The 21669-nt window shown below is 38.4% G+C and overlaps 1 long non-coding RNA gene across 2 annotated transcripts in view; it reads left to right on the top strand.

Annotated features, from left to right (window-relative positions):
- LOC135365574 (uncharacterized) overlaps positions 1 to 20775 on the top strand; it is a 49330-nt gene extending 28555 nt beyond the window's left edge. The window contains exons 2-3 of one of the 2 annotated variants that reach the window (XR_010413663.1): positions 802 to 950; positions 16863 to 20775. This is a non-coding gene — a long non-coding RNA (uncharacterized LOC135365574). Of the gene's footprint in view, positions 1 to 801; positions 951 to 3910; positions 5338 to 16862 lie in introns of those variants that run through there. The other variant, XR_010413664.1, reaches the window with a different exon arrangement.
- Positions 20776 to 21669: the final 894 nt, after the last annotated feature.

Below are 21669 nucleotides of genomic sequence, written 5' to 3'. Positions count from 1 at the left end.
TAAGTCCATACTCCACAAAATGAAAGAAGTAGGGGAGAATTAGAAGGGAGGAAGGTAAAAAGGGAAGAGCGGGTGGTTAGGAAAAGAGGCAAGAGCAGGTGAAGGAGGGGCAGGGGTGAGAAAGGTGAAACTGTCGGGGCAATTGACACAAGTTTGAGACACATTGCCTACTTGAACTGATGATGTTGGAAATTAAGTTTTACCCGGTTTGATCGTTGTTCTAATCTAATATTTGTCTTGCAATAAGGCCATCTTATGTATCAGATATTCTGTAGAAGAAGAGTAGATATTGATTATAATATTTCTTTGAGACTCCAGGGAACCTGGGTGGGTACCTTTTGAAATTATCTGAAAGCTCTCTAAAGTTATTAACACAGTTTTTATAAAACATGTTCTTTACTACAAGTCCTCCGTTGAGAGTGCCACCCAAGGTGTATATTAACCTTATTTTTCAGAGAGCTCAACAGGAGAGGGAAATATATTCAGTGTGCACGATCTGCACTGTGTCCCTTTATGTTGCTGGTGTGCTTGACGTTTCATGGACCAGTAAGGATTTCAATGGCTCATTAGACTTTGTGAAACAACACAGAGGACTGGGCTACCCAGCAACCACTCTAGCTTAAGATGGGAGGGAGGAGGACGTGGGAGCCACACTTACCTCTCTGCTGCCTGCCTTGGTCCTCCCATAGCCATGCTCCTGGCTGGGCTGAAGAGGCAGATGGGGATCCTCCAAGAGCTGCAGTACTATCACCAGCCCATTGTGTTCCTTTCATAAACACATAGATGCTTTTCTAAATCCAGCAGAAATCTGACTCCCTGGCCTGATCATTACACTTGTGGTCAGAATCCTAGCACATGAACTGGCACTGCTGCTGGGAACTGTGAGTCATTCCTTTCAAGTTGTTCCTGGTGTTGAAGCGAGTCTCCGCAGAGGACGAACAATCTGTCAGGTGAGCTCATCACCATCATCATCACTGTCTAAGCACCAGCTTCCCAGGAGACTGGGTAATGTGCGTGAAAAGAGCCCTTGTCAAATTCCAAGAATATCACTGTCTCATTGCATGACCTTGGACAAGGTCACTTACCTTCTCAGAGCCTTAGTTTCCTTGATTAAAACTGGAAATGGGTCCACAGAATTGGCACCCAAATTTAAACAGTTCATGTACGCAGATTTAGACAAATGAAAACAATTATTTTATAACACTGTGGACATAGTATAAGACACATTGGATATTGTTTGTATCTTCTACATTTGTAAAAGAATGTGAGATACCTACCATATAGTCCAGGAGAAATGATTGGCTCCTTAAAAATGTAGATGACTATTTATGGTTCATTTGTTCATTCAGCAAATGTTATCAGTCACTATTCGATGCAATGTCTTTGAGGCATTGTAAGGATACATGGATATATGACATACGGCTTCGTTCTTGAGGAATGTATAGATTGTACGTGTCTACAAGCAATTCAAAAGATAACCTTTGCCGTGGCAGTTGAAAGCAGAATAGTCCCGAGGAAGGCTTAATGTAGAAATAAGGCAATGAAAGCCATTTCCAACATGTGTGAGTTCCCATTATGTACACTGCTCTAGATATCTGTATATTCAGTGAGGACTCCCAGGCAGAGAAAACTGCCTGAGCTAGTGTAGGAGGCAGAAATCCATACATAAGGTGTGTTAGGGAGCAACAGGCTCAGGAGGAAGCAGTACCCTACTAAAGATGATTGAAATGAGTTTGAAGAATTTTCTAGGCATAACTTCATAGGTGGCTTTAAATATATGGTCTTTGTCTTGCAGATAATGCAAGTAGTGTTTCCTATGAAAGCCCTTAGGAAGAATAAAAATCTGTTTTTGATAAAAATTTTTGTTCTGCTCTGAGGCTCATAAGTGGGCTACTCCTATATAAAACTGAATTAGCTCTGAATCTGGGAAAGATTATGTGAGAGATTTTCATTTTTAATAACAGAGTTTCAACTTTCTTATGTGCTCATCTGGAACCCAAAGCTTCTGGAAATTTCTTAAGGCAATAATATGTAGTAGTTGAAGCTCTTGGTACTAGTCTTTTATTTACTGCTACCAAAATAAGAGTTTAAACAATTGATAAGTGAGAGATCTCTTGGCTAAGAGATATGTTGTCACCTTCTTAATCCTTCAAGTCACAAGAACTCAAATTTTTTTTTGTTTCAAGTTTTTATTTAAATTCAAGTTAGTTAACATATAGTGTAACATTGGTTTCAGGAGTAGAATTTAGTGATTCATCACTTACATACAAACACCCAGTGCTCATCCCAACAAGTGCCCTCCTTAATGCCCAACACCCATCTGGCCCATCCCCTGCCCACCTTTCCTCCAGTAACTGTCAGTTTGTTCTCCATCTCCCTCTTTTTTTTCCCCTTCCCCTATGTTCATCTGTTTTGTTTTTTAAATTCCACATATGAGTGAAATCATTGTCTTTCTCTGACGTATTTTGCTTAGCATAATACACTCCAGCTCCATCCACATCGTTGCAAATGGCAAGATTTCATTCTTTTTGATGGCTGAGTAATATTCCACTGTGTGTGTGTGTGTGTGTGTGTGTGTACACCATATTTTCTTTATCCAGTCATGAGTTGATGGTCATTTGGGCCCTTTCCATAATTTGGCTATTGTTGATAATGCTGCTATAAACATTGGGGTGCATGTGCCCCTTCAAATCAGTACTTTTGTGTCCTTTGGATAAATACCAAAGTAACGCAATTCCTGGGTCTAGGGTAGAACTCAAATTTTAACATTGGTATCAGTCAGGGTCCAACTCAGGAAAAACAAATCCTACCGGTTATTTAGAGAATTCATATAGGGAATTGGTTATATAGGTATTGGAGGACTGAAAGGTTGAAAAGGAACAAACCTAACAGGGTAATTGCAGGAAGCAGTTGCCGCCATTAGACCTGAGGGAGCAAAGGGAAAAGGTTGGGCTGCTAGGACTTAGAAGCTTGGAGGAGGAATCCAGACTTCTGAGGTGAGGAAGCTGCTGGGATGGTGCTGGTGCCTCAGGAACTCAGAGGAGAGCCCCGTGGAGCTGGAACCCAGCTTCAGAAGATGCTGGTGCTCAAAACGAGCACCACTGGCCTGGTTCTGTGAGATGGAAATTAAGTGGAAAATGGAACCAACTTCTACTGGAAACAATGAGAACTGCTGGGGGGAAGGCTGCAGCCAGGTGACACCGACGGGAACAGTAAGCAAACTAGGAGCGAGGTCCATCTCCTTGCACCCGGTTTCCGTGCTCCCTCTAGTGCCCCCTATCTGCAGAACCTAACAGCGAGCCAGGTGGCAAAGGAGAAATTTGGTTACAGAGACTCAGCTGTGGCCTCGCAAAGCCACACAGAGAAGGGTGGGTTTGATCCTGAGAGATGTTTAATAACCAAACACTACAAGGATACAATTCACTAGGAAAAATTACTTACAATTGAGATTCCTGAATTCCAGAATCAGAGATTCTGTAGTGTTAGAGTGTGGCCCAGAAATCTTCACGTTTGAAAAAGAACCTGGAATTATCTGATTCAGGGGATCTTCAGATCACGCTTTCAGAAATGCTGCTCTAGTTTTTCCAAGCCAAATCCTTGAGTCAAGTTAGGACAAGAGATTGTGAAAGGCCGAATTCCACTAATTTAGTTCTCTGAGATGATACTTTCATAAATGAATCTCGCTATCTTGATCTTTTTTCCCACTTTCAGAAATGCTAATATGGAAAGTGCCTCTGTGGTACCTGTAACAATTGCAATGGAGAGTTTTGTCCATTATAATATTCAACATCTGTTATTTTGTCATTTGTATATAATTCTTCCTCTGATTTAATACCAGGGTAAGACAAATATATCTTTTCACATGAATTTGTATACTTTTTTTTAAAAAGATTTTTTATTTATTTGTCAGAGAGAGAGAGCACACAAGCAGGGGGAGCCGCAGGGAGAGGGAGAAGCAGGCTCCCTTCTGAGCAAGGAGCCCAATGAGGGACTCGATCCCAGGACCCTGGCATCATCACCTGAGCCGAAGGCAGACGCTTAACCGACTGAGCCACCCAGGCATCCCTGTATACTTTCTCTTATCAGACAAAAGGAAGGAAAAAAAATAACATCTTGAATTTCTCTTTTGCTTTGGCTGCCAGGAATCTGAAACTCATTTAGTGTAATCGCTTCTAAGGCTTCTGCTTAATCATTTTGTTCCTATATTTCTTAAAGTTATGAGTTACCTCACCTATATTTTTCTTGCGACAGGTAGGACATAAATAAATATAATAAAAATCATAATGGTTATGTTTTTCAAAATACTTTTACGTATAGTACCTTAAAGTTTCCCATTGATTAACTCAAGGCAAAACAAAGGCCACAGTTGATGTCCTTTTAGAGGAATACGTCTGCTGTGGCAGTTTTCAGAAGGTACTGGGCTTGAATATGAAATCACTTTTCATATGAATGTACATTGTTAATATGTCCCCCAGGCCTCTGTGCACTTTGTAAATCAAAATAAAAACCTAGTGGTAAAATTCTACCTTTTCTGTATTTAATTTATTTTTGCTATTTTTATAATCGTATCTTGGAAACTTGGGAATGACAACAGAACATTTTTTGCTAGAAGTGGACGATCCCCAAAAATTCAGACAAAGAATGCTCTAGGCAGATGTCTTGGCCCTGTTTCGAGGGGGCTTATTGCAGATTGATATGGGATTTCACTTATAAACATCGTATTGTTTATAATACCTGAGAAAGCATATAATCAACAGTGAAATAAAATAAATACCCTGGACCCTTATTTAAGGCTGTTTCTTAAAGTTGACCCTCTCTTCTAAAGGAGATCATGTAACTACCTTTATGTTTGAACCCCCCTATGTGGCAATTGAAGCAGACCCATTGCACTGAATCTTCTACAGCAAACAGTATTATGGTATTGCTCCCACTGTCTAAGGAATTGCAACTCTGAATAAATATATGAGCAAATACTTGTTTTCTGGCTGTTATACTATTTTACTTTATAGTACTATTGTGTTCTTTTAACTAATACAAGTAGTAAATTTGGGGGAATACTCAATTTATAGAGTCTTTTTCTACCTCAAGGAGAAAGCGCTTCTCACGGTTCTCTTTTCTTATCAAAAGCTTGTCATGGAAACAGTCTTGGTGAGCGTGACAAAGAACTCTGGCATTTGACAACACCCCAGCTTATTTCATCCGAGTTATAACAAGGGTCTCCTAATGAGAATGATCTACCCCACAGATTTATTTATTGTTTATCATTTTTTTCTCTCACTAGCAGCATTATTTATGATTGCTAAGATATGGAAGCAACCTAAGTGTCCATCAATAGATGAATGGACAAAGAAGATGTAGTATATATACACAATGGAATATTACTGCCATCAAAGAAAGGAAATCTTGCTGTTTGCAATGACATGGATGGAACTAGAGGGTATTATACTAAGTGAAATAAGTCAGTCAGAGAGACAAACACCATATGATTTCACTTATAAGTGTAATCTAAAAAACAAAACAAAACAAATGAACAAACAAAACAAAGAGACTTATAAATACAGAGAACAAACTGGTCGTTGCCAGAGGAAAAGGAAGAGTCAGGATAGGCAAAATAGGTGAATAGGATTAAGAGGCATAAACTTCCAGTTAGAAAGTAAGTCATGGGGATGTAAAATACAGCATAGGGAATATAGTCAATAATATTGTAATAACTTTGTATGGTGACAGATGATAACCGGACTATTGTGGTGATCATTTAATAATGTATATAAATGTTGAATCATATTAAACACCTGAAACTACTACAATATTATATATAACTGTTCTTTGATGAAAAAATTTTTTTAGCAGGTAAGTGGGGGTGATTCCACTCATATGGTGGATATGGTTTCTGGACCTCTTCTTCTACTCATAATTATGTAAATAATTCAGCTAAATTCAAATCAATAACAGAAACAATAGTTTAAATTTGCAGTATAGCTCTTGAAATGCCTTGGAGAAAATGTGATATAAAACCCCATAAAATTAAAAAAAAGGCATAAATTTAGGATTGTGATGAAGAAACTGAAGAGCCCCGTGTGGAAGACAAAGACTTAACTGCCTCTTTAACAAAAGGTTCTACCCACTTGTTGTGATCCAATATGAAACACGATCTGCGGGAGCCCGTGGGAAAGAGCCCTGGAGGGGGAGTGGAGTGACTAGAGTTCTAGTCTGGAGTTCGCCACTCATGGAGTGTTTGTCCTTGACAGCTCAGTACTCTTCAGGGACCACTTAGTTTATCTGAATAATCAGAGAATTGGATTAATACATTTTATTATAAGATTCCCGTTGGCTGTCTCTACGTGCTCCACAAAACACCCATGTAGATAAATTTTAGTTACTTATTTGGTGAAGGTTATTTGGAATTTGTTCTGCATACGGATACTGGAAAAAGCAACAAAGGGCTTTGTGGAGCCAGAAAGTGCGTGAACATAATTGAAACTATTAATAAATTACTGCCGGGGAGGCAGCAAAAGGGCAGGCACATCTGCTTATTTTTCAATTTATACAGGTCAAGGGGCACTCTCTAAAATATATGCTATTTGTTTCCAAACGATGTTCCCTTAGGAAAGAAATTGTTTTGGTGGTTAATGTGATTAATGGTAATATTTGTAGAACTTCTTTATCGCATTTAGCCATCTGTCGTTTGCCCTTTTTATGGGGGGTGTTTATGTCCTTTCTGTTTTTGATGTAATTAGCTACTTTTGTGCATTTCTACACAGGAAGGCGGCTGCATCTTCCCGATGCCACATGAGCTTCTGTGGTATAGAATTAGATTGGGGAAAAAATTGAATTGAGAACCGATAAAAAAAAAATGATTTATTTTATGTTAGGATATGACAAGCCAGAAATTACTTTCTAGGCAGTAATTGAAAAATTACTTTCTGGTTTCTTCTTTTCTTGCTATTTATTTATTTATTTATTTATTTATTTATTTATTTATTTATATTTCTTATTCAGTTTTAAAACGGATTGTTCATGCAGCATACTTCCTATAGCACATGGTCTAATTATGTGGTCTCTTTACTCTCTGTTTACAAGGCAAAAAATCCAAAAGAGTAGCAGACAATGATGTTGTAAGCACAGGCCACAAATTTATTAAGGGAAACAATTATGCCAAAATCATTTTTAGATGTCTGTGTCCATTTTCAGTTTTTCACTATTTTTTCCTAGTTCTTTGCAATATTAATTGATAAATCTCCTGAGGCTCAAGACCAATGTATTTCAACATTGGAGAATAAGAATTTTACAACAGCTAACGGAGAATAGTTTCAGTTGTAGAATCAAGGAAGACTGAAGATAAGAAGAGACACAGAACAGGAGAGAAAAATATCAATGCAATACCAGAGTGTAACAATGTAAGATAGTTAGTGGTTAATTGTTTTGGTGACTATAAGCTTACTTGCAAATTTATCTGTAGTTTTAGAATATGTTAGATCCAGATAGAGAGGATCCTCAACAAACGACAGATAACACATTAAATCACTCCCTAGGTTTACACAGTTACAGGGTAGAGATGATCGCTGAATTTTATTTTATTTGTATTTATTTAGTTCTTTTAATCAACGCCTTTTATTTTAATTTTTTTGAGATTTTAATTTTAAGTCATCTCTACACCCAATGTGGGGCTTGAATTTACAACCGTGAGATCAGGAGTCGCATGCTCTACTGACTGAGCCAGCCAGGCTCCCTGTTTGCTGAATTGTAATATGCTGAATGTTTATTTCCTGTCCATCTGTCAAAGTAAAGGATGATATAACAAATGTCTTTAATCTGAACAGGATGGACCTTAATGGTACATTAATGATTGAATTTCAAGGACTAATAATCTATGTATAGTACTTCCTAATTTTCTCCATTGTTTATTTGCAAGTTAAGTGTAAAACTTGGAAGTTAAGTATAGTTTTAGCATTGAATTAGAACAGTCACACATGAATTACTTAATAGCTTACCTGGATTTTAGTAGACTGACCTGTATTTCATTTTCATGGCCTACTTTTAAATTCAATTGAGTCACATAATGGACTGTAATGGAGTCACCAACAGGAAACAAGCTTGTGCCAAATCTATGGGACAAACTTGGCCTATGTGGTGCCTTCACTCTGTTAGCGGAAAGTCAGTTCTGATAATCAGTTTATCATGAGTATTTCCCTCACCTGGTGAGACAGGACATAGTATAAGCCCATGTCCCTTACCTGTAGTTAGGAAATCCAAAAAGCAATGAAAAGGGGAAGTATTTTAGGAACTCAAAACCTGACCTGACCTGAACTCACTGAGCCATGAAAACTACTGAACCGACATGTGACTTTTATAGCTTTTATTTATCCTATTTAGTGTGAATACTCATATGCTTTACCACAGAAATATTAATGTGTTTGATAATGGGGTGCCATCTAGATCCTATTGGAAGTGTGTTGTAATATATGGTATATATCCCTTTTTTCTTTCTAAAATCTGAAAGATACTGAATTCCCAAACATGTCGGGCCTGAAGAGTACCTTTTCTTTGATCTGAAATCTCTTAGTATTTCTCAATGTTGAGTCACCTTTAAAAAAAAAAAAATCTTTTCTGCAACTTCCCAGGTACATTCATGATTATTGCATTACTATTCCAAATATTAAAGGCAAAATCCCGCTTTTATCCTCACTGTTGTTAGTACATAGTGGAGGCTGAATGGCTTGCTGAAAAGAGCCCTAGCTATAGAGTTAAAAAGATGTAAAATCAAATCTTGGTTTGGAGACTCACAAATAACCTGTGTGACCTTGGTCAAGTTAATTAGCATCTCTGAGCACTATATTCGTTTACTTGTAAAATTTTGATGCTGATACCTATGTCACCTGCCACCTTCTTTTTTTGTCTCAATGTCAAAAAAGTATGAATCTTGATGAGGTGGAGAATGGCTGTTACCCTTTACCACTGTTAGATTCCATTGCTAGTTCTTTGCAATGGGGATGCCTAAAATGCTAATTGTATACATAGCAATTATAAAATTTATTCTCACCTTTTCTGCCAGGGCCTCAAGGTACTTAGGCTATGAGTTTAGGTACAAATAAGTAGAAAAGTAAACAAAATCAACAGAATTAGTATTGCAATAATTAGGGGAAGTAAAATAACCATCTAAGGTGTGTTCTGGCAGCAGTAGAATTATGGGAAAGAGGTAAAACAATGGATGCTTTGCAAAACTATTGTGTCGCATTAATAGAAAACTTCTTATGACATATTTTGGACATAGTCTATGATTAGGGGTCGAGGGAGGCAGCTCCGGAATCTTCGAATTCTCCATCAGTATCTCTCATACACATTATGTAATTTCAAAGGATTCTTGACAAATTCTGATGCAGTATGTTTATATTACTTATTTATTATTGTGTGTTTTTTTCCCTAGTAATGATCCTTGTTTTGAGCTTTTAGAGTTTCTCTTTTCAAAATTGTTTCTTTTTTGCATAGTGCTGTTGTTGACAATTGAAGTTACCATCAGGAGATCCGTCACCAGTCAGAGGTTTGGCTTTACAGCAAATTCCATGTACATACCTGTATTTTCCATTTTAAGTTTGTCATTAGAATTCAGGGTCTTTCAGACTGGGAACATTAGACAATACTTGGTATAAGAAAACATGTGATTACCATGGAGATTGGGAGCTATTCCAGGCCTATTTGACCTCTTTTCTTTATCACAGGTAATTTATCCTAATAACATTAAAAGTTGCTTCCCAGGATAGAGTTTACCCTTTGATAGGTGTCTTTATAATTCCTTAATGCCACTGGTCTGAAAGGTAAGCTTTTATAGATATATTTCGTTCTTCTGAATATTTAGCCCATAATATCATCTTTGAATAATAATAATATTATCTTTGAATGATATATCTTTGAATAATAATGATAATGATAATAGGTATCACTTACTGTGCACTTACTATGTAGCTGACACATGATCTCATTTAATTCTTAAAACCTTTCATTTTTTTTTAAGATTTTATTTATTTGAGAGAAAGAGAGGGAAAGAGTGTGCACACGTGGTGGGGGAGGGGCAGAGGGAAAGGGAGAAGCAGGCTCCCCGCCAAGAAGGGAGTCCTCTGTGGGGCTGGATCCTAGGACCCCGAGATCATGACCTGAGGTGAAGGCGGATGCTTAACTGACTAAGCCACCCACGTGCCCCTAATTCTTAAAACCTTTCTCTGTGGTAGTATTATCAATTAGGATTAGTTTGACAGAGAGAGGATTATATACCCTCAAACGATGACTTACGTAGATGGTTTATTTCTCTTTCCTGCTCAAATATTCCAGAAGTAGTCAGTCCAGGGCTGATATGACAGAGTGGCAGGGATTCAATCTGTGTTTTAAACCTCTGGCATATTATTTAGCTTTCACCCATAAGGTTACCTCATGGACAAATCAGGCTGTTAGAGCCCCTGCCATCATGTCCATATTCCAGCTGTAGGAAGAAGGAAAGGTGAGGAGGTCACACCCTCTTTCTTTAAAGACACTTCCCAGAAGTAGCGTATACTGTTTCCACATATATCTCAGAACTTAGAGTAATGACCACACCTAGTTGTAAAAGAGATTTTTTTTTTCCAGTTATTTATGTGTCTAGCTAAAAATTAAGGTTCTATTGCTAAGGATGAAGGGGAGAATGGGTCCTGAGAGACAGCCGGCAGTCTCTGCTGCATTTGAGCCATGTTACAGATGGGGAAATTGAGTCATAGAGAAGCTAAACTAAGATCTCACAGCTGGTAGAGCCAAGATTCAAACCCAGATCTATCAAATGTTAGAGCCCTTAAGCACTACTTTGAAGTGCCTTTACCTTAAAACAGTTATTTGATTTTATTCTGTCTCTTGATCTAAATTAGTATAAAGAAAACCTTTCTGACTAAGTTGCTAGATCAACCTTTTGAAACAATGGAATTCTTTATTTTACCAAGTGTTCTTGGCAGAGGACATAGTACTGGTATCAACTTGTGCAATGAAGCCTTTACTTCTGCTGACCTTTTGGATAGGTGGATTCAGAGAATTTAGTGACAGGTTTAGAAAATTGCCCAGCTGACAGATTAAAGTCTTATTGCCAGTCTTCTACTTGCTCAGGGTTGCAACAGGTTTAAATGCCATTAAAATATGCTTTGCTACCTTACTGATGTTTAGATTTTAAACAAGGTAATAAAAACCAGATTTCCAATAGGATCAATAAGAATAAATAGGAAAAATGTTTACTGTAGGAAAAAAATCATAGTATTTTTATGACTTATTCTTCAAAGATAAATTTTTAAGTTAGTGATAGCATATCTTAGAATAAATCAGACCATACTTCTAAGTTATTTGAAAATTATTACACTTAGGTGGTTAACCTGTGATTTTCTAATATCTTACCTGAGTAAAAATCTAAATCATATAACACATTATGAATGAGGGCTCTCTTCCTTCCTTCCATTTCAGAGAACTTTTTTTTTTTTAAGCTCCAGTTTTATTCACCTTCTTGTCTCTACCTAGTTTGTGAGGGTTTTTAATCTTTCTTATGTCTTCCTATCTCTCTGCTCTCCTAGCACCAAGAGAGAACATGGGAATGTGAATGAATAAATCAACAAACAAGTAAATACCATGTTTTATAAATGCTGCAACTTAAATGTTGCTTTGTTGCTTAAACTCTTCAACATTTTATAGAGTCTCTGTGCATTTATTAATACTTTTCAAGAATGCTATTAAAATAAATAATATATATCAGTTATTCAGCAGAAGTCCTTTACTTAACTAGTCACAGCAACACTAGGGAGGCTGAGTGACTAATAACAAGACTAAGGATTCAATGGTTTACCTAGAAATAAAAAGACATTTTCACTGTTGTGACAATTTGCATGAAAGGCATTTTGATATGAAGACACAAAATTTGGGTAATGTAGGAAAACCCTGAACTCTCCTCCTCCATGGGCACACCAGATCAACACCTACGTAGAGAGCAAATCTTCCTGAAGAAGTGAGAGCTGACTGAACAGCTTCTACACAACAATTGATAGCGAGACATATAGAGAATGACAGGAGAGATGGAGACATGGCAACCACGGGAATCCCACCCCAGGTGATGTTAAGTACAATGGGAATGGATAGTACTGAGGGACAAGGAGCAGATTTATTTTCCTTGGGGCGTGGAAAAAAAGCCATGGTTTAAAAGGATACCTAGAATTTAAAGGTCTCACCAGCCCTTGAGTGTCTACCAAATGGCGGGGGACAGGTGGAATGCTCTTTAGGATCAGAGGGACTGGTGAGTACCATTGTTTATGCTCCCCCTCCACCTTGATAACACAGACAAGAGTGCTGTGTCTGGGTGCCCTAGCCAGCCTGCCACTTTAGTGAGTCCGGGGCCCTTAGTCCATACGGGCCCCAGCTGGACCCCTAGGGTAGCCCCCCCTCACCCGCCCAAGCTTCAGCCACACCGCTAAGGTGGCCTTAACACAGCACACACCAGAACACCCCTGGACAGTACCCCTGGAGCTCCAGCTGTCTGGCCAAGGCAACACAGGGCCAAGCACCCTGGGAGACACCTGGCCTACGCCTGCTTCAGCTCCAAATGACTCATCAGGGCATCCTCTGCATAGAGCGCCCTGAGACCTCCTAGCACCTACCTACTTCAGCTCCAGCTATCCTGCTGTGTCCCTTCCCACCCACGTGGAGCGTTCTGGGATCTTCTGGCCCATGCTCACCTCAGCTCCAGCTGTCCTGCTAGGGTGCTCCCTCTTTGGAGCACCGAGTCTGTGCCTATCTCAGCTTCAGCCGTCCTGCCAGGCCTCGGCGTGGAACACCCTGAGAACACTCCCCCGCCCCGCCTCTGCCCCAGCCTGCACCTGCTTCAGCTTCAGTTGTCTGGCATCTCTGTGTAGAGTGCCCTGTGGATCCCCTCACCCAACGGGCCCCCCTCTCCCCCCGCCCCCCCCCCCCCCCCCCCCCAGTCTGTGCCTGCTATAGCTCAACCCAGCCAGTAAAAGCCACCAGGCACATGCAGTCTACCCAGGGACATTCCTATACAAGGCCATTCCTTTGAGACTGGAAGAAGTGCTTTTCCATTTAATTCATAGAAACAAACAAAGTCAACAAAATGAGGAGACCGAGGAATATGCCCCAAATGAAAGAAAAAGACAAAACTCCAGAAAAAGAACTAAATAAAATGAAGATAAGCAATGTAACTGAGAAAGAGTTTAAAGCGATGGTTATAAAGATACTCAATGAACTTGAGAGAAGGTACATGAACTCAGTGAAAACTTCAACAAGATAGAAAATCATTTTAAATGTGTTGGTCTAAATGCCCCAATCAAAAGACATAGGGTGGGGCACCTGGGTGGCTCAGTCAGTGAAGCTGCTCCCTTCGGCTCAGGTCATGATCCCAGGGTCCTGGGATCGAGTCCTGTATCGGGCTCCTTGCTCAGCGGGGATCCTGCTTCTCCCTCTGCCTGCTGCTTCCCGTACTTGTGCTCTCTCTCTGTCAAGTAAATAAATAAAATCTTAAAAAAAAGAAAGACCTAGGGTGACTGAAAGGACAAATACAAGACCTAACTATATGCTGCTGCCATATGCCTATGTCTCACTTCGGACCTAAAAACACGTATAGACGGAAAGGGAAGGGATGAAAAAGATATTCCATGCAAATGGAAGCAAACAAAGCTGGGGTATAGCAACACTGGTCTCAGACAAAATAGACTTTAAAACAAAGATTAACAAAAGGATATTGTGTAATAAAAGGATTAGTCCAACAAGAGGATATGATAATTGTAAACTTTTATGCACCCAACATAGGAGCACCTAAATATATAAAACAAATATTAATGGACATAAGGGAGAAATAATAATACAATAATAGTAGGGGGCTTTAACATCACACTCATACCAATGGGCAGAAAATTTTCTGAGTAAGGAAACAGTGGCTTTGAATGACGTATTAGACCAGAGGGACTTAACAGATATATACAAAACATTCCATCCCCAAACAGCAAAGTACACATTATTTTCCAGTGCACATGGAACTCTCGAGGACAGATCAGATGTTATGCCGCAAAACAAGTCTCAATAAATTTAAGAAGAGGGAAATCAAATCAAGCATCTTTTCTGACCACAATGATATGAACCTGGAAATCAATTATAAGAAAAAAAATGGAAAAAACACAAACATGTGGAGATTAAACAACATGCTACTAAACAATCAATGGGTCAATGAAGAAATCAAAGATGAAATAAAAAAATACATGGAGACAAATGAAAATGAAAACACAATAGTTCCAAATCTTTGGGACACAGTAAAAGTGGTTCTGAGAGGGAAGTTTATAGCAATATATATTGTTCTACATCAAATGGGATGCCTGGGTGGCTCAGTCAGTTAAGTATCTGACTCTTGATTTCGGCTCAGGTCATGATCTCAGGGTCATGAGATCGAGCCCTGCATCAGGCTCTATGCTGGGTGTGGAGCTTGCTTAAGATTCTCTCTTCCTCTCCTTTTGCTCCTCCCTTCTCTGCTTACGCTCATTCTCTCTTAAAAAAAAAAAACAACCAAGGAAAATCTGAAATAAATAATCTAACTGTACACCTAAAGGAACTAGAGAAAAAGGAAGAAAGAAAGCCCAAAGTTATTAGGAAAAAGGAAATAATAAAGACAGAGCAGAAATAAACGAAATAGAGACTAGAAGAACAGTCGAAAAGATCAATAAAATCAAGAGCTGGTTCATTGAAAAGATAAACAAAATTAATCATTCTTTAGCTTAGACTCATCAAAAAAAAAAACCAAAAGGGGCGCCTGGGTGGCTCAGATGGTTAAGCGTCTGCCTTCAGCTCAGGTCATGATCCCAGGGTCCTGGGATCGAGTGCCCCATCGGGCTCCCTGCTCCTTGGGAGCCTGCTTCTCCCTCTGCCTCTCTCTCTCTCTCTCTCTGTCTCTCATGAATAAATAAAGAAAATCTAAAAAAAAAAAAAAAACAAGAAAATCTAAAAAAAAAAAAACCAAAAAAAAAAACACCTGGGAACTAAAATAAAATCAGAAATGAGAGAGAAGTAACAGCTGACACAGCAGAAATACAAAAAATTGTAAGAGAATGCTACAGAAATATGTGCCAGCAAATTGGACAACCTAAAAGAAATGGCTAAACTCCTAGAAACAGTCTTCCCAAACTGATTCAGGAAGAAATAGAAAAATCTGAGTAGACTACTAACAAAACTGAATTGATAATCAAAAAACTCCCAACAAACGAAAGTCCAGGACCAGATAGCTTCACAGGTGAATGCTACCAAACATTTAAAGTTAATACTCACTCTTCTCAAACTATTCCAAAAAACAGAAGATGAAAGAAAGCTTCCAAATTCATTCTATGAGGCCTGCATTACCCTGATACCCAAACCAAACAAAGACACTACAAAAAAGAAAACTACAGGTCAATATCTCTCATGAATACAGATGCACAAATCCTCAACAGCATATTAGCAAGCCAAATCAAACAATACATTAAAGGGATCATTCACCATGAACAAGTGGAATTTATTCCAAGGATGTAAGGATGGTTCAAATCTGCAAAGCTTTTGACAAAAGTCAACATTCATTCATGATAAAAACTCGCAACAAAGTGGATTAAAGGGAACATACCTCAACATAATAAAGGACAAACACACAGCTAACATCATATTCAATGGTGAAAAACTGAAAGCTTTTCCTTTAAGATCAGGAAAGACAAGGGTGTCCGCTCTCACCACTTTTATTCAACATAGTCCTGGAAGTCCTAGCTGCACAATCAGATAAGAAAAAGAAATGAAACGCATCCATATTGTAAGGGAAGAAGTAAAAATTTCACTATAATGTGGTATAATATGCAATGGAATAGTAGTCATAAAAAAGAATGAGATCTTGCCATTTGCAACAACATGGATGGACCTAGAGTATATTATGCTAAGTGAAATAAGTCAGACAGAGAAAGACAAATACCATATGATTTTACTTATATGTGGAATTTAAAAAACAAACAAAAACAGCAGAAAATGGACTCATAATTACAGAGAACAAACTGGTGATTGCCAGAGAGGAGGGGTGTGGAGGGATGGGCGAAATAGGTGAAGGGGATTAAGAGGTACAAACTTCCAGTTATGAAATAAATAAGTCATGGAGAGGTGGCTGGCCAGCTCAGTCGGTAGAGCATGAGAATCTTGATCTTAGGGTTGTGAGTTTGAGCCCTACATTGGGTGTAGAGTTTACTTAAAAAAAAGATAATCTTTATAAACAAACAAACAAACAAACAAATAAATAAGTCAGTCCCAGAGATGAAAAGTACAGCATAGGGAATTTAGTCAATAGTATTGTAATGTTTTATGGTGACAGGTAGTGACTGCCCTTGTGATGAGCACTGAATAATGTACAGAATTGTCAAATCACTATATTGTGCTCCTAAAACTAATATAACATTGTATGTCAACTATACCTCAGTAATAAAAACTAAAAATAAATAAAGAAAGATAGTAAGATGATATGATAAGAAATCAGAGAGAATGGTGTTCACCGAAGAGATCAAGAGTCAGAACTCAGCAGAGGTTTCTACTTACTTGCTTGGTATCTTTGGTCTGGTTCTTTGCAAACTTTAAGCAGGAAGAGGACCAGTTTCTAGATGATGTGGACAGAAGAACACAGTCTATTAGTATTTAATAGATTTCCCACTAGTCCTTTATTATTATTATTTTTTCTAATTCTTTATTATTAACTTATATTTAAATAAGTAATACATTAATGCATATTCCTTATTATAAATTTAAAAGTTCCATTTGAATAAAGGCAAAACCTTCATTTCCCAATGATTTTTTTTTTTTTTAATCAACAGTGACTTCATCATATGGCAAGGAGTCTGGAGACAGCTTGGCTCCTGGAAGGGTTCAACCTTGTCATTAAGGACCAAAGTTCTTTTCATTTCTTCATGCTCCCATTCTTCTTGGTGTGGTGGCTTATTTCTCAAGCTCTATCCTTCATTTTGGCAAAATTGCTGCTGCAGATCCTGACATCACATGAAGAACTGAGAAGAGGTTATTTCCTTCTGTGAACCACCATACCTTTCTCCAAAATTCCCAGCAGAATTAGCCCCATTGACCCCAATTGTCTCTCGTGCCCAGGCATAAGTCACTCAAACAAGACTGATTTTTCTGGGACCGAAGAGGGGTCTGTCCTCCCTTGGATAATGTGTTGAAGGATAAAAAAATCTGGGATTTTGTTAGCAAGGGAAAAGCAATGTAAGGCAAACAAAATTCGCATTGCACATTTTATTTTCAGAGAAATTATACTCAAAATAAAAATTCAATATGAAATAAGTACAAAATCTTCACCACCCACAAATATAGGTATGACATTTAGTATCTGATCTACAATCCATTTATTCTTTATTCTTTCAACAAATATTCTTCAACCACTTGCTACCTGTCAGCCTCAGTTTTGGTACTAAAGTTAGAGAGATGAACAAGTTAGACATTTGTCTGTATTAGGAATGCTTCCAGCAGCAAGTAACATAATAGACAGTTCAGAAACTTAACCCATAGAGACATGTAATGTTTACCTAACAGAAATTGAGGACAGGCGGTCTGTAAGCCAACCCCCGTTAAAATGTTTCCAAGGATACAGGTTCTTTCTTCTCTGTGTCCTTAGCATGCTGGCTTTTATCTTTATTCTTGTCACCTCATTGCTCCATGGTTGCCATAGCTCCAAACATCTCATCTGATTTCAAATCAGAAAGAAGTGGTAAAGGGAGTTCTTTTCTTATTGTCATTTTTATAAGCACTGAAAAGCCCTCAGAAGCCTCCTAGCAGATTTCCAGGAAATCTCATTGGCAGAACCATGCCATGCTCAACAGCAAAGGAGTCTGGAATAGTAATTATCTCACAAAGTGCTGGCGGCTGTATGCATCATTGACCCCAATAAAATTGAGATTCTGTGTATAAGGACAGACATGGATGATGATTAGTCTATTACAGTGTCTTTCATAGTCTCCTTCTTCATGGAGTTAGTTCTCTGGCCATTTTGTGGAAAGGTAGAGATAATACATATTTTTTATACTCTAGTCTTCGAAATTATATCTGAGGAATTTACATAGTGTTTTTTGTATAGGATAATCTTGGGCACATTCAGATAGACATGCTATTCCCTATATAAGCTTGACAAGAACTGGGGGTTGCGATCTGTAGGGCTTCACTTGGTTTCATCTCGTGGCTCTAAGATGTTACAGAGAGGGACAGAAATGTAGAACCAGACACTTGTGTTAAATATTAGTGGACAGTGATTCCTGGGGTAAAAAGTGCCGTGAGCAGAGCATTCACTGGTTTCCATGTAGAACCACGCACATCTTATGCCATCATCAGCTTATTTGGCTGCTTCACTAGATAATGAGCTCCTTGAGGAAAGAAACTTTTATTTATTTCTGGATTCCCAGCCCTGCGGATGGTGTCTGGCACCTAGTAGGTACTGAGTGAAGGTTGGAGGTTAGAGCTTATCTTTCAGAAAGCAAAACGTGGGGAGCAAAGTTCGACCAGTGCATATGAAGGAGCTAAAACGTCAAGTGTTTAGAAAACTAATTTAAAAAATGAAAAACAGGCAAATGATAGAAACAGGTTAGGTGGCAACTAGAACTTAGGAGGAGTAATTTCTCTCCTTTATTTGTTTAGTTTTTTTCTTTCTCTCTGGGAGGAGCGGTGGAGGTCACGTGGTGTTTGTGCAAATCGCCTGGGTCTACATGGCACCGAAGTGGGGCTAAAGTGTGAATGAGGTGGAACACTCAGAAACAGCCTGTCAAAACAAGCACGATTCAAAGCAGCTGCCCTGTATAGTGTGTCATTTTTACAGCAATAAAAGCAGTAATGACGGACTTTATATTGCAGTCACAAGCTACCATTACTGTGTTAGATAAGTGAATTCATGCAGGTCTTCTAGAAGTCCAAGGGCGTGTTGCTGTTCTTTCTTTCTTTAAAACATTCAAAAATAAGATTTCTCCAATGGTGCTTTTTAGTGTTTGCTGTATGAGACTGTTATTGCAGTACAAATTTACATTTTATTGGGGATATTGCTCCATGATAATTCTCACAATACTCCTCTTTGGAAACGTCAGTAAAACTTTCCTTAAAGAGCAAGCCTTTGTGTTCACCTTCCATGCAAGGCATACATCGGCGTAAGAAGGAGGGGAGGACCTTGCATTGAACTGGGCCCTGTCCCGGGTCCAAGACTAACTACTAATCCTGGACCTTAGCCAAGGCATTAGCCTATCTGCTCTTTGGTTTCTACAACTGTGAAAGAGACCTGTTGTGAGAAGATGATCTCATGACTTTTTTCTAGCTCTAAAATTTTATGATTATAACACATTACATGCCTGCCTTTACAGGAACCGAAGAGGGTTAAGGATTAACACAGTCCTTCCCCTACACGTTAGGTTTATCACCTCATCTTTTGTAATATTAACTTAAAAATTATTATATTGTACATTTAAGCAAATATGGCAGCTATATAAAATAATAAGAAAACTAAATACAATTAACATTTGGTATGTTTATTTTAAGGTCCATTTCTACAAATACCCGATGTGCATATGCGTAACTGGAATCATACTGTATACAGAATTGTGTGCCTGCCTTTTTTTCCGCTGAATTTTATATTGTGAACATTTTCCCATCCCATTACAAATATCCTTCAAAAAAACAGTAGTTTTCTTAAAAAAATGTTTTATATTGCTACATATAACACAGATAAGAAATCTGTATAAATGAATTGTTATAAGGTAAGCATGGTTATAGCTGTCACCTCTCTCAGCCACCCCAGAAACTCTTCTAACAGAACCCTCCCCCTCCCTGCTGAAATTCATTGCCCTAATGACTTCTATGGTAACAATTACCTTATTTTTATTTATATTTTTACCACTGAGTGTATATCCCTAAATGCTATCATTTAGTGTTGCCTAAAGGTATAATTTTTAGTGAATATTTATTATTCCATCATATAAGGATGCATCAATACATGCACATACAGCTTATTGGACTATTTACTTCCTTTTCTGACAGCTGATTGTTTCATTTATATTTTTTGAATTGGTATCTATTCACATAATGCAAAATCTTAAAGGCTCAAAGGAATGCAGTGAAGAGGCTCCCTCTCACTTCCGTCCTCCAGCAATCTGGCTTTCTCTAGGACTAGTTGTCAGGAAGTTGTTTTTGAGGAAAAAGGAGCCTAAGAATGGTATTGATATTTTTTTCAGTTTTAATGTCCAAAATGAATCTAAGTAGGTACGAAAAATATAATTCTACTAAAGCATGAAAAATCCCTGTAATTGATTCTTTCATATGAAATTAACAGTTTCTGGAGTGGATATGTAGTTTCACTTTTAGGTTAAATGCGTAACATTGAATGTTGTGTGAATTGGAAGTGATATAACCACAGAAGGAAGTCTAGGATCAAATTAGATGTAGAGTGTTGTGGTGTTTTACTTTGCTTTATTGTAGAGGTGAGAGACCCAAGCGGCTTTGTCTCTTTGGCACAATGGGAAACTTGGTTTCTTATGTTTTGCTCTAGCAGATCAATAAATACTGTCATCATGCTAATTATGTTAATGCAAAAATATGTAATTCAGAATGAAGGAGCTAACTACTGCATAACTACCTAATCTGCCTGACCAGTACACAATTTTTATGCATTAGGGTTTTTTGGTTGCAAGAAATAAAAGCAGACTGCTTAACTTAAATAAAAAGAATTTCCTGGAACGATTCAGGTACTCACTGTTTGGCAGGAAGGGTGGAGAACCAGGCTTTGAAATGGACCGAGCCAATACAACTTAGGAGGTCCAGGAACTGGGGATGACAACAATGGTCTCAAATGGCATTAAATTGGTTTTGGATATTTTTTTAGATTCTGGTAGAAACTGTGTGCCTGATCATGGAACATCAGGGGACTATACAACTAGAACTGCCCATCATGGTATTATCAGATACAATGAGTGATAGGTTTGGGTAGATGTATCAACAGACTTATGGTCGAAATGAAATGGGATCCAGCCTGAACATGTCCAGAAGGTGTGGATAAATTACATGTACATGTATTTTAAACTCTTGCGTCACCTGCCATTGCTACAGTAATGGACCCCCTCAACTCACACCTGGGGCCTCATGGGGCGGAGGAGGAATGGGTGATCCCCTATGACCATGTGAGGGAAGAAGAGACAACTTAGGCTCAGTTTACACATGAATTCCCATCATACATTAATGCTAGCAGAAAATGGATTGCCACCACATTACAGCCCTACCCAGGGATGGAAAGACAGTCTTGAAAGGAAATTTCTCCCTTTGGGCAATGTTATGAGTAGTACATTGACTTAGTATGGAGAGAGAAAAATGTACTGAGCTGTAGATATATAGGGACTCTGGGGCAGGTGGGAATGGCTTGGCTGCTGTGTTGGGGTCATGGAAAAAGCAACACTGGAAGATTGTCGTGGTAAGTCATCCTCGTATTGGCTCTCTCATCTTTCTTTCCTCACTCGTCTGTTCTGTCGCTCCCTTTTCCCTGGGATTGCAGGGATACTAATAAAGGTAGTATGACATGAACTTTTGCCTCAGCCTTGAGGGGAACTAGATCTTGAAAAGTTCAGTGAAATATTTGTGGATAATTCA

This window comes from Mirounga angustirostris, unplaced genomic scaffold (assembly GCF_029215605.1).
Source record: "Mirounga angustirostris isolate CCGP_5_RB_7025 unplaced genomic scaffold, mMirAng1.0.hap1 SCAF_8, whole genome shotgun sequence".
NCBI lineage: Eukaryota > Metazoa > Chordata > Mammalia > Carnivora > Phocidae > Mirounga > Mirounga angustirostris.
Note: the sequence above shows the minus strand (reverse complement) of the source record. Positions and strands in the feature narration are given on the sequence as shown.